At 35.4% G+C, this 13901-nt stretch overlaps 1 pseudogene; it reads left to right on the plus strand.

Annotated features, from left to right (window-relative positions):
* Nucleotides 1–4266: 4266 nt before the first annotated feature.
* LOC117012646 (60S ribosomal protein L27-like) lies at nt 4267–4677 on the plus strand (annotated as a pseudogene).
* Nucleotides 4678–13901: the final 9224 nt, after the last annotated feature.

Below are 13901 nucleotides of genomic sequence, written 5' to 3' on the forward strand. Positions count from 1 at the left end.
CAGACTGTCTCAGCACTAATACCTTTTAATTATTTTCATTCTTGAATACCGTGAAATGTTTATGTGTCTCAATGGTTTTCAAGAACAGATTTTTAAAAGGACAGAAGATGAGAGTATAAAGCCTGAGAAGGGAGAAGAAGCACTACTGAAAGAGAGAACTGTGCCCAGCATTGAGAAAATGAGGGTGACAATTACTTTTGTACCATTTTGTTTGACGTAAGGCCTTGTTTCAGCCCAAAGTATGACCAAACACAGATTTGATCTTCCTTTCCAGAGATATCACCTATAAAAACCAACTATTACTTTTAAGTAATTAAGATTGAAATCATTCCAGACAAACACAGCCCATGGAAATAGACATTCCGTGGAGGATAGTGAGCTTCCTGACGGTTTCTCACTTACTTATCTTTCTCACCTACTTATCTTTCACACTCCAGTCATTTGAACATCATGGTAAAGAGTGAAATAGTTAGCTTGGGGAAACGATAATGTGCTATAGTAAAGAGAGATCCACGCTGTGGTATTAAAATACTTGTGGATATTTGATTGACCTTTGCTCAATGCTCTTAAACACTGTCTTTAGTCAGCAGCTTAGGCACTTACTGATCTATTGATTAGTCTTGTCTACTGATTTAACATGGCTGAATGTATGGGGACCATGGACATTTGCAAGGCTGTAGATTATATAGCAATTATAGCTCAAGCTCTAGAGTGAGATGGACTTGGATATGAATCCTGACCCTGAAACGTTTTAGCATGATCTTTAACGTGATCGTAGGTAAATTGCTACTTAGTTGCAACCTCAGTTTTTTTCATAAATAGATTTTAGTTTTATTTTTTTTCACATAGGAAATTAATTTCCTATAAATTTCACATAGACTATTAAGAGCTACATGATGAGATTGTGGCAAATAACAACAGAAGCTATGTAAAACTTTCAGCCTAGTTCAGTGTGAACTAAGTAAATGTTAGCCATTTTAATTATTAGGTATAAAGAATACTTTGGTGCTCATTTGAAGATGAGATCCATAGAAACATAGATTCAGAGGCTAGAGTTGAGAGGGACCATAGAAATGTCCTGCTCTACATAGCATCTTCATTTCACAGGAGAGGAAACTGAAGACCAAAGGCAGTAAACAATACCCAGAATGAAAGAGCCAGTTAGTGTAAAAGGCAGGTGTGATGTTTACATCGCTTGCCTTTCAGACAAATATTTGTCTGTGCAGCGCAGCTGTGAGAGACATGCCTCTGGGGTTCTGCTTGATAACCACTTGGACAGAGCCTTTTGTTCACTATAGATGGTTAGAACCTGGGTCTAATGTGCGGTTTTTTCATGGAGAATCGAAAATGGCCAGACAGAACTTGACTCTTGGAGCCCAGATCCCATAGTTTGTTGGGCACAGTTTCATTACTTGGTGATAGCTGGTATCTTTAGAGTGTGAAGTAAATATTTAAGATTAAAATAAGCCCTATGTGAATGCTAAGCTCCTGTTTTGTTGACACATTTTTCCTGTGTTCAGCAGCTACTCCAGCAGCTTCTCTTGCCAAGGAAATATGAAATATTGCAGAAAGAACAAGCAGCTGCAAATATTAAAAACCTGGCTTTTTAAGAGGTTTCAAAAATAAGTGATGAAAAAACCTAGAAAGTGATTTTACTGAATGTAAAACAAACCTTTAAGAAATTAGAATTTCTTGTTATTTTTTGAGCACTTCCTTTGTACAAGGCAATGTAGGTGATTTAAAGACATGTTATTTTCGCCTTGGAGGTGCTAATGGTTTAGTAGGAAAGATGAAATATGAATACATTCATCAAAAGTTATATAATAAAATGCAACTTAAATAATATCTGAGGATAAAAAGCAGAGGGCACAGGTAGGCAACACCTGAGGAATTGACAAATAAAAGATGCAGTGACATTGGCCCATTATGTATTCCCCGTCCTTTCGAGACACGACCCAATTCTGGTTTTGGAATTATATTGTCAGTCTTAGGGGCTTGTAATCAAGGTGCTCTGCATGTAACTAGCCAAGGAACGACCTTCTGAACCAGGTCATGCCTACTGGACTGTCTTCCAGAGTGACTCAAGTATTGAAATTGTGGATGAAGTAATTGTCAACCCCTCTGGCTAACTTGGTTGCTTTGGTTGAATTTGTTGAACCAGGAAATCTCTAGCCTTCTGGTAAACTGCAATGCAAATTTATCTTGGAATAAATTCCTTTTCTTCATGAGTTTATCAGCCTTCGCACACGTGGTAGTGGCAGATAGCAGGGAAGGAGATGCCACTTTGAATGTGGGTGTCAGGGAAGAGAAGGTGACATTTGAGTAGGATCTGGAAAAGGGGTGAGGGTAACTACAGTCAGACTTTCAGTTTGGTGACATGCTGTTACTTTTAATTCTAAAAGACTGTTAGAACCATTTCTGTACTTTGTAAACTAACTAGAAAACTCGTTTACAAATGCTGAGGATTTAATACTTTGCTAAGTGCCAAACCAGGGCAGTAGAGTTGAAAAATATTTCAGGTTCTTAGTTAAAACAAAAAAAGAGAGAAAAAAACTGAAAAAAAGGGCAGTGGGGGCAGCCTATAGAAGAGGTTTGTATCTGCCCTGAAAGTAGCTGTGACAGCCTCTTCTCACTGTGCTTGAAGTCTCTTTTATTTATCTTGGCTCTATGATAATTCATGTTTAATAGTGGGATAAATTCATTTTTTAGTCTATCAAGATTCAGTAAAGTCTAATCTATACTTTCTTCACTAAACAAGATAGAGTATTTGGAAATCATATTATCCTCATTCAACACTTCTTGCTCATATTTGAAACCACATATGGTACTTGTAAAGAATTCTCAGACACTAGTGAATATAATTTCCCAAATTCACTTTACATGCAGAACAGTTGTATTCCTTGATTAAATGATGTATTAAATTCTGTCTGGAGTACATATACACTTCCTAAGCCAGTAAGAGATAAATACCAATATTCTAGCATAGAATTTAGTTCAATTTGCATTCTAAAAAAACAATTTTATTGTTGGCAAAATGGAAATGTGATGAAGAACTGGGAAAAGGAAAGCAGAAAGATTAGCAAGGTGCATTTTTCCCTGTCCTCTTCTAAATGTATTATTATTTTTTCTGCACAAATTACATAAATGTCTAACCACTATATTGTACACTTGAAACTAATATAAAATGATATTAAATGTCACTTGTAACTGAAAAAAAATAATTAAACAAAACAAAAAACAAAAAAATAACTTCAAAAGATCATTGACTGTTCAAACAAAAAGAACAACATAGTGTGGGTTCATAACATATGTAAAGATAAAACATATAACAACAATAGCATAAAGGTGAAGCAGAGAATAGAAAATGTACTATTATAAGGATATTATGCTATTTAGGAAGTGCATATCACTTGAAAGTAGACTGTGATAAATTAAAGATGAGTACTATAAATCCTAAAGCAATAAAAATCCTCACTGAAAGAATAAGACAAGGAATTATGACTAATAAACCAACAAAAGAGATAAAATAGATTCAGATAAATATTTAGTTTATAATAAAGAAGGCAGAAAAAAGGGAAAAGAAATATGAAAGATGAGACTAATAGAAAAAAATAGGAAGAAGGAAACCTAATCATATTAATTAGATTTGATGTAAATACTCATAATACATCAAGTAAAAAGCAGTGGTTGTTTAGATTATAGAAAAAGGCAAGACATTATGTATGCTGCCTACAAGAAATGTACTTGAAATATCAAGTAACGGATAGGATAGTAGTAAAAGAATAAAAACACATACCATGCTAACTCTGATCAAAAGAAATCTGGAGTGACTTTTAAAATCAGACAAAGTTGATTTCAAAGAAAATAATCTTACCAGAGACAAAGGTGATTTCATAATGATAGAAGGTTTAACTTATCAAGCGGGCATAATAATTTTAAATGCTTAAGCACCTAATAACAGATCTTCAAAATACATGACACTAGAAATTGATAGAACTTCAATAAATAGGCAAATCCACAATTTTAATTCATAGATTTTAATATATCTCTCTCAATACTTGATAGAAAAATAGAAGTTTTGTAAAGAAGACTGAAAATTGCTAAGTTAATTATCCCCTAATTGATCTATAGATTGAATAGACCCCAATCAAAATCCCCAGCAATCTTTATTTGCACATGAGATAGACGAACTGATTGCAAAATGTATATGGAAATTCAAAGGACTTGGAGCCCTTTCTGCTGTAGGCCCCAGTGGCTGCTGTCAAAATGGGCAAGTTTATGAAACCTGGAAAAGTGGTGCTGGTCCTGGATGCTACTCCTGATGCAAAGCGGTCATCATGAAGAACATTGATGACGGCACCTCAGACTTCCCCTACAGCCATGTTCTGGTTGTAGGCTGGAATTGACCGCTGTCCCTGAAAAGTGACAGCTGCCATGGGCAAGAAGACAATTGCAAAGAGGTCAAAAATCAAATCTTTTGTAAAAGTTTATAACTACAATCACCTCATGCCCACAAGGTACTCTGTGGATATCCCCTTGGACAAAACTATTATTAACAAAGATGTCTTCAGAGACCCTGCTCTGAAATGCAAGTCCTGATGGGAAGCCAACGTCAAGTTTGAAGAGAGGTACAAGACGGGCAAGAACAAAGGGTTTTTCCAGAAGCTGCAGTTTTAGGTCTTGTTTGTCATTAACAGTTAAAAAAAGAAAAAAGAAAAGAAAAGAAAAGAAATTCAAAGGACTTAGAATAGCCAGAACTCCTTTGAAAAAGAGGAATCAAATTGGAAGACTTACCCTACCTGATTTCAAGACTTAATATAAAGCTGCATAGTCAAGACAGGGCAGTGATGGTTTCCCAAGTGTATACATATGTCAAAACTAATAAATTATATACTGTAAATATGTGCAATTTATTGTATGTCAATTATACCTCAATAAAGCTGTTAAAAATGAAAAACAACAACAGCAAAACAAAACAAAACAAAAAAAAGCACTAAGCTTTCTTTAAATTCCAGAAGAAGAAAATATTTTTCCTAATGTGAATTTTGAGGGGGAAATAAATACATTTTTGTTTCTCCTAGTGGAATTAAAATATTTCTTACCTTGATTTTTATAGCAAACTGGTAATGTCTATGTTTGAATTTCTGGCAAATCCTAGAACATAACGCTATACTCGTCTTGCATTTCTTCCTCACTGGCTGGCTGAATTTTTAAAACATGAGATAAATCAAGTGGGAAGATTAAAATCAGATGGTTTTGCATAAACTATCAGTAATGAGGGTAAAACTGGCATTTATCCATCTGCTTATTTGATTATATGTTTTGTAGTTATTTTCAAGGCCAAACTGAAAGAGCTGGAAAGTGTTGTTAAAGTCTGAAATGGAAAGCATTTCTTAGTCATTTTTATAATGAATTTTGAATCTCTAAAATGCCCATGGCCAGACTATCCTGGGACGTGATCAAGTAGGTTTTTCTTTCCTCAAACAGTTTATTCAAAAATGTATTTATGACAGAAGCTTCACATTTAGCGTGTCTACGGGAGTTCTTTGGGAATTTTACCCTTGTCTGCTTGTGTTGCCATGGGAATGTCCATTTTTATATCTTCAGAGAGATATTGTTTTTCAGGGTGGTAGAGCAGAGAGAACTTGAGCCTCACAGTTAGGAAATAATGGACCTACCCCTATAGGCCTTAACTCTATAATAGCCGTACACCTGTAAGTAAAAGAATTAAGTTGATTGAGCCTCAGTACTTTTTTTAATGAAATTAAAATAATTTTCATTCTGAAGCATTATTATAAGCATTAGAAGTGGTGAGTACGTCAAAAGACATTTAGTAAATAATAGCAATTATTATGTTGATGTGATTGTGAAACATATCTTAACATGTAAATATTTGCTGCCTGATTTCATTCTTACATCTCTCCTAGAGTTTTCTATCTTTGTCAACTCAGTTCCTGGATCTATTTGTGATGTAAAATTAGAAAAAAAGACAGTAGAGATGGAGGTAACCTGAGAAGTAAAGGGAAAAGAGAAAGGGTAGAAGCAGAGGCCTTTCATTTCAAAGAGCTGGGGTAGTTGTGGGTGACAAATGGCTACTTGTCACCAACTCTGACAAACTCTTGTCAGAGTTTGGTGGTTTGTGCAGGTAGAGGGGCTGGAGCAGCACTGTCCAATAAAACTTCCTGCAATTGCAGAATTGTTCTATGTCTGAACTGTCCAATATGGTAGCCGCTAGCTGCATGTGGCTACCGAGCACGTGACTATGGCTAGTGTGACTGAGGCACTGTAAAATTTTATTTAATTTTAATTAAATTTCAATAGCCCCATGTGGCTAGTAGTCACTTTATTGGAGATCACAACTTCAGAGAATCTGAGGAATATGAAAGACTGAGGGAAGGAAGGAAAGGAGAGGAGATTTTTAATTAGTATTGCATGGATTGTGAATTATATCCTCCTTAATATTTCTTGAGAGGTACAACTAAAAATTTGAAATTCATTTGGAATTAGTTTTGATAGTTTGATTGCATATATATATATATATATATATATATATATATATATATATGACTCACAGCTGAGGGCAGGGCACATGGGTCCCTGATTAATATTATAGTTACATGGGTAATAATAAAAATTTCCTTTCCTTAGCATGATGGTAATTGAGGATTTTTATGGACATAAAACTCATAAGGAAAGAGATTATTTATATACATTTTTCTCATTTTAAACACATAGCCATACCCACACTTGTCATCTAGAATTCAATAAATAAATCTAAATATTTGATTTAGAAAAATTAGAACTAATTCTCTTTAGGCTTTATATTGTATAGCAGGATTTGTTTTCTCAAACAACAATGATCACCACCACCACCACCACCACCACCACCAGGACCCATTTCTCTCTAGCAGTCCAATGGATGGGTCTTGAAGGTTCAAGAACCTTCAGTAATAAATTTTAAAAACATGTGCATGTGTATTTTTTTTTCTGTGAAGAATCTAAATTCATTAGAGATTTTGTATTGGATGTTTATCCTTTTAATTTCCCTTTATCTGCCTAGGAACTGATAGCCTCATTCACCTCCCACTGTTGAACATGAAAATACAAGACCAACGCTCTTCCACCCTCCCGTGGAGTTGGGTGTGAACCTTGCTCCTTTATCTCTGTTCCTGAATTGAAATTGGGAGAAAGAATTGCAAACATGGTGGGGAGGAGGTGTGGGGAACTCTCTGATGGTGGTGGCAGCCACCGCAAGAGTCCTGAGGCTGTGGAGAAAGTCAGAGACCACACCGGTGCTGTCCTCACTGGCACCGAGTCTGTGGAGGGATTGTGGACATAGTTAGTTCCTGCTTGCCTAGCTCCAAAGATGATTGTTCACCATACCCAGCTAATCTGTGAACTACCCAATATCCCTTTAATGAATCAATGTTCTGGTTAAATTTGGCAGAATTGGCTTTTGTTGGTTGCAACTAGAACCCTGACTGATACAGATACTCAAAGAGGTCTGAAATCCTAAAATGGTTAAGGATTATCCCATAAAACCTCATTAATTATCGCAAGTGGTATAATTAAGACACCTTGGTAATAGAACAGCCTATTCTGTCTAAAGGCTCAGGATGCCAGGAGTCTGATACCTTCCTTCGGCTCGAACATGTGAATCCAATCATACTCAGTATCCTTCATCTTCCGTTATTTCTCCCCGAATTTGATACCTATAATGCTTGTTTCTAGTCAACATTGTGATACCATATCTAAAAACCCAATCAAAGTATTCAAAAATATATTAATTAACATCAGTCTACAACTTGACCATGCCTCTAGATTTGCAGAAATGAGTACAAATATAAAGTCAGAGGATTCCTTCTTGGAAATTGACATGCAGTAAGTGGATCCTGAAAGTACAATTTTCTCCTGCACATTTTAATGGGAGTTTCAGTTAAAAAGCAGATTGGGCGAAAATGTTAATGATGTGGAGCAGTTTCGTGTTGGGACTAGAAGTCTGAGATATAATCCCTTCTTCACAAACAGAATAATGGCGTTTTATTAAAGGAAATATATTCTTCCATCATTTGCTCTGGGTTTATACAATATTTGCATGATTGAATAGTCGACATATGCATCAAGGAAGAAATAATGAGCATTCCTTTCCTTTCACATAATGAAAGTTCTAAATTGCCACATATTTCTTATGTAATTATGAATAAATTCAGAGGTGTGTGTTATATTTATAATGGAGCCATTCCGCACACATGTTCTCAAATACATTATAAATTCACCAATATTTCCATTCCTTGTCAGAATGAGAAAGAAAAAATATCACAAAACTTGGGAAATAAGTTTTTCCTTTAAAAATGTATTATAAAAATTTCTAAATATACAAAAAGTAGAGCCAATAATCCTGTGTACCCCTATACTGATTGCACAATATTCAGCTATATTTCATTTATTTTCCCCACCCCTGCCATCTAACCCCACCGTTTGTTCTTTTGTACTGGAGTAGTTTAAAATAAATACAAAATATCATGTTATCTCACTCCTAAATACTTTAACATTCATTTCCAAAAAAGTAAGGACATTTTGTAATGTTGCCACCATGGCAATAACATACCTAATAAAACTAATAAGTCATTCTCTAATATTATTTAATACCCATTCCATGTTCAACTTTAATTTTCTTTAAAATATCTTCTAAAATTTGTTTAAATCAGCATCTAAATAAGGTAGTTTGCACATTGTGTATGGTTGTTATTTCTCTTAAGACTGCCTCCCCTCATCACTGCCTACCCCCAACTTATTTTTTCAAGTCCTTGGCATATTGACAAAATTGGGTTCTTGACTTGTACAAGGTCCCACTTCCTGGATTTGACTGTTTCTTCTTCATGGTGCAATTTAACTTGTTTTTCTTATTGTATACACTTAAAGTTAGATCTAAAGTCAGATTCCATTTTTTCTTTTGCACCAAAATACTTAATAAATGGCATGTGTGTCTCAATTTTGCCCAAGTCAGGAGGCATATAATGTCCCTCTTTTAGGATACTAAGATGAATTTATGATACTAAGATGAATTTGTGAGTTCCCTATAAAAATGTCCTTCACCATATACCCTTAATAATTTTGGCATCTGTGGTGACCATTGTCTGAATCAAATTTTTAGTTACAAGTTATGAAGTATTGAATTTCCAGCTTCCTCCTTCCTTTTACATTGGTTAATTGAAATTCTTGTTTCCAGAAGAGCTTCCCCTTATCCATTAATGCTATGTGGTTATTCTACCAGTTCGTTGGCAGGATAAGTGCCTAATTATTTTTCTTTATGATCAATTTTTAGGGGAAAGAGTTGGAGTGAGGAGTTGATTCTGTGGCACACTACAGATACCCCTTCAGGACGGAGGTGCTCAGTACCCGAGATGTGGGAAAGGGTGGGTGCTTCAGGCCCACAGCTAAGTCATCCCTACCAGTGGCCTAAGCAGAAGAAGCTGCCTGTCCACGCTTTTGCTCCCTAGGGACAGGCACATCCAAAGACTGGTCACTGGGATGTGGGAGGACAAAGTCCTGACCTGCTCTCCTTAAATCGTTACAAATCTGAAGGGCCATCCCAGCTTTCACACATGTAGTACCTAAACACAAGGATAGACTACACTCTTTATCATGGTGAAGAAGCGTTCTGGTGATTCCAACAAATGACTTACTTGGAATTTCCTATAGCACTAAACACACACTGGCATGTTTACACGTAATGCATTATGCTCTGTTATATTGACTTGGTAACAGCAAGTGTGGGAGCAAAATCATAACTCAACTGGATGGAATTTGATCCGCAGGACATAATTGATAAGATGAAGTAATAAGAACGTAACCTAACATACAAAAGAGTATATAATATGCATTTGCAAAAGAATCACTATTTTTTAACACTAGGTTTATTCATATTTCTTTATCATATACTCAACCATTGTTTACTATTCTATAGCATTCACAGTGCAGCATCCTCTTGATATTTACATGATATTCTTTTAAATGGAATTCTCTATTGTCTAGAATCCCTACATCTTTAATAATAAAATGTAAAATTAATGTTAGGAAGAAAATGAATCTGAGTCTTCATATAAAAATTAGCATTGCGGGCAATGTTATTTTAATTCTACGAGTAAGAGGACTGTACTTTTTTCTCCCATGATATTTGACAATAATGTAGGACAATTTTTTTTCAAAGTGCTTCACAGACCCTACACACACACACACACACACACACACACACTCTCTCTCTCTCTCTCTCTCTCTCTCTCTCTCTCTCTCTCTCTCTCTCTCTCACACACACACACACACACTTCCTCTATGATGGTAGGGTGTTGACTAAAGAAACAGGCAAAGTAAATGGAACTCTTATTTCAATCAGAGCAATTCCACTTTTTGCTTGTTTTATATACTGGCATTTCATGCAAGATTACATGAAAGTGTTCCTGTGCCAATGTCATTTTGAAAACCACTGATAAAGGGCATATGTGCCACAAGAAATACTGAAGTAAATAAAAGATGCCATTGATTGACTCAGAAAATAGTGATTATTTTAAAGTTTTTTTCTATCTTTCTACCTTCCATAATGCATAAGTATTATTTGATTGCTAGATCTCTGCTGGATTTCATACTGAACTTCATTAGAAAATTAGTAGTACTTTTTTTCTGGTCAAAATGGCTCTAAAATGTAATAAGATTTTATAGGAAAATAAGTATTTTCATAAGAACATTCAAATAAACTATGGTATTTTATTATACAGCTAAAATGCTTTCATAGCAATGAATTGATAGAATATACTTGATTAGAAAAATCACAATAAACTCTGTGCCTATTATTGTTACCTCAGATTTTCTGATGGGATGTAGAAGACCTGATCTGTTTCCTATTTAGCTTCAATTTTCCCCTTTCATCTTTTCACAAAGAAACCCCTCTTTTATGTATCTTTCCTGTCCAAAACCCTAGGGCTGAATCTTGATTATTCTAAATGAGGATGAGTACATAGAATACACCTAACGGCTTTTATTGGTGCATGTGTTTTAGGTTTGCCCAATTCGACAGAATGAGCATCTTATATTCTCTAATTGGGGGAGATGTTTTCTTTGCCACCTGCAGTATGTGATTAAGGAAGCCCCAGTTCCTGCTGGCTACCAGCCCTGACCATGAGATGGTTTAAGCCTCAGAGAGAAGGAAAAAGCAAGGCCAGCAGAGCAAAAAAATGCAAAGAGCTTGCTTTGTTAACATCATCAGGCTACTGCCTCAAGCTCTAGACTTCCCCTTATGTAACATAGAAATGTTTCTTATTGCTTAACCCAGTCATAATTGGGGATTCTGTTATTTTCAGCAAAAATCCCAAAACACCCCCCTCCAAAAAAAATCTCCCTCCCACCCATCCACCAAACAAACAAAAAACAAATGGCATTATGGGTAAAAACATAGAAGCCAGTTTGTTAAGTTTTTTTTTTTTTTTTTTTTTTTTTTTTTTTTTTAAATTTTAGCTTTTACATTGGAATTCTCTTAACACTAGCTTATTTTTAAACTCAGCTCTGGAAAAAAAACGTGTTTTCTGGGAATTCGAGATAGGCCATGGTGATGAAATTTAGTGTTAAAAGGGAGAAACAGAAATTGATACAGAGCACTGGAGCCCTGCCAGTTTACTATGTCATCTGGCCGGGTTTCCTTATCTCTACCCCCCTGACTATCCACGCTCTGACACCTGGTTTGCACCTTGCATTGGTTCCTCTTATTAAAATTGGTCCTGTCAGTGAACATGCAACTGTATTGCATGCCAGATTTTTGCATGTTTTATTTTGACAAATCAGTGGTTTTAAGATATGAATTGGTTATCTGTGTCAAAGAAAGAGCACTAAGGACACTGGGGGCAAACTTAGGTGATGCGGTAGGAAATAAAGCAGCAGGTAAGTGCATTTGCTGTAGATAAAGTAATATCAGCAGTGGGAAAAACAATAAGGGTCACTGCTGGGACGAATTAAGATAATGGAATGTACCTGCAGAGCTGAGAAAGAGTTCCTTTTCCAGACTATCTATTCTTGTTCAGACTAAAATAGTTTAAAAATATATATAATTTCCCTTGAGAAAATCTATTAAGAATGTGTTGGCATGAAATTGCCCTTCCAGTTTCCTAGGCATATTGTTTAGCCATATCCTCAGTACTGGCAGGAAATACATGAGGTGCCCCTTCCTCACCTTTTTTGAATACTTTTCGTGTCCTGTGTGTGCTCTCTACCACTCTCATGATTTCAAAGCCTTATGAAATGGAATTCTCTATTGACGAATATTTCTACATCTTTAATAATAAACTGTAAAATTAATGTTAGGAAGTGTGAGCAAAAATCATAATTAAACTGAAATTAAACTCCAAATCTTAGATATAGCCAAGATGTTTCCCCAGCTCAAGATGTATTAATTCAACTGTATGTAGGACATTGCCCCCAGAATTTCTGCAGGCAACTCACTTCATCATATCCAAAATAGAATCCATTGTTTTCTCAGAAACCAGCTCCTTCATTCCTTCTCCAAGCAAACACTTACTGAATGTCTAATGTATTCCAGGCTTTGTCTTAAGAGCTCCAAACTTCCAGAAGTATAGAATAGTGAGAAGACAGATACATAAAACAATAAGTAAAATGTTATAGTTAGTGCAAAGCTATAGGAGGAGGCTGTGTGACTTGAACGTTTTGCATGACTTCTCTGTGCCCGTTCCTTTATCTGTAAAATGGAGACAATAGAATCTCCTCAGAGAATTCATGTGATGATTAATTTAATCACTGTATATGAAGGGCACAGAACACACTAAGCATTCAGTAAGTATTAGCTATTATCATTATTATTATTAGTTACATTATACAGAAACTGAAAACAAACTCTTAAACATCATGTTTAATAGTGAGATATTAGAGCCACTCTATTATCACTAATATTTAATATTTTCTGGAAGTATCTGCTAATACAATTAAGTGAAAAAAAGATGAAACATAAAAAATTGGGATGAAAGAGGCAGATGACAATTATTTGCAGATGATTTGATTATTGTCTTTGTCCATTCAGGCTGCCATAACAAAATACTATATAGATTGGGTGGCTTAAACAACAAAAATATATTTTCTCACACTTCTGGAGGTTGGAAGTGTGAGATCAGGGTGCCAACATGGTCAGGGTCTTGTGAGAACTCTTCCTGTCTTGCAGACTGCCTTCTTGCTGTTTCCTCACATGGTGTAGAGAGAGAGAGTGAGTAAGCTGTCTGGTGTCTCTTCTTATAAGGACACTAATCTCATCACGAGGGCCCCGCCCTCATGACCTCATCTAAGCCTAATTACCTCCCAAAGGCCCCAGCTCCAAATATTGTCACATTGCTGCTTAGGATTTCAACATATGGATTTTAGGGGGATACAGTTTTCTCCAAAACAAATATATGTATATCGCCCCCAAATAATTAGCTGATAACATAATAGAAGCAATAGGTAAGAACTCCTTAAAGTAGCTGACTACAATATTAATATGCAAAAAGTAATGATTGTACAACTTAAAAAAAAACAAACTGACAAAACATAACGGGAAGATTACATTTACAGTAACAACCAGTGAAATAAAATATCTATGAATAAACCTTACAAAACTTTGTCAGATCTATGTAAAAATAACTTTAAATTTCCCTCAGGGCCCCAGAAAATTTGACCAAGTGTAGTATTACATACCTCATTCTTGGAGAGAAAGACATTATTATGAAAATACCAACACTACATAAGTTAATCCATAAGTTTAATATGGATAATTGCAATAAAAATGCAATATATTGATCTTTGAGGATCACATGGAAAATAAACATAGAAGAGCATCCAGGAAAATTCAGAAAATAATACAAAACAAAGCA

This window comes from Rhinolophus ferrumequinum, chromosome 2, assembly GCF_004115265.2.
Source record: "Rhinolophus ferrumequinum isolate MPI-CBG mRhiFer1 chromosome 2, mRhiFer1_v1.p, whole genome shotgun sequence".
In the NCBI taxonomy this organism is placed as follows: domain Eukaryota; kingdom Metazoa; phylum Chordata; class Mammalia; order Chiroptera; family Rhinolophidae; genus Rhinolophus; species Rhinolophus ferrumequinum.